The sequence below is a fragment of the Octopus bimaculoides genome, chromosome 19 (assembly GCF_001194135.2).
Source record: "Octopus bimaculoides isolate UCB-OBI-ISO-001 chromosome 19, ASM119413v2, whole genome shotgun sequence".
Taxonomy (NCBI): Eukaryota; Metazoa; Mollusca; class Cephalopoda; order Octopoda; family Octopodidae; genus Octopus; species Octopus bimaculoides.
In genome coordinates, this window is record NC_068999.1 from 5919858 (window position 1) to 5920719 (window position 862).

The window sequence follows — 862 nt, forward strand, 5'->3', positions numbered from 1 at the left end:
TGGTAAATGAAAGACGGAAGGTGGAATCGACGAAAATTTTATTAATCACGACAATTGTTTCGACACATCTAGCATCGATCCGTCACGGGTGGGATACTCAACAACTAGTTCAGGTACATCCGGTGGTGCAGATGTGTCTTATCGGATGATAAATAGATACAGTTTGTTAAAATAACAGTTCCGCAATGTATCTTTTCATTTCGTAGAAAGAAAAACAGCAAAACAAAGACTATATCCTCATTTATATAGAAAATCAAGAATAAAATCACAGACGGCAAAAAAGAAACGAATACGCAATGCGGCGAGAAATGTATTAAAAATAACCGTTGACAGATATGGATATATAAGCTCTCTCGCGCAAACTGCATGGCGCGTTTGCATTCGCTCATCCAAGTATCCACGAAAATGTCAGCATACGCACACGTGTGGTTTGGTGCGCACACAAAGCCAGTTAAATAGCTACTTGGTGTTTATATGACTGGGGAGGTTAAGGCTAAACTTATTTCCTGCATACCTTAAAGTAAATTTTGTTAACAGTTACTCTAATTCTTTGCCACTGCTTTGTGCGAAGGTATATTTATATGCATGTAGGCATCTTGCGAGTCTTTCAGCAACTCTATCAATGATCTTCTCATTGGTCCACAGAATAGGTAGGGATTCCTCGGAGCAGAATGGGCATCTCCTGGAAATTATATTGTATGGTTTTTCGTGCCTTACTATGGACCAAGCTATACTTAATTTTATCTATCTATATATATATACATACACACACATATATTTAAATGTTGGGTATGTTCCTAGTAGTACGCAGATAAAGTACGTTCACTGTCTACAGCTACCCGACGTCATCCACGGTAATAGC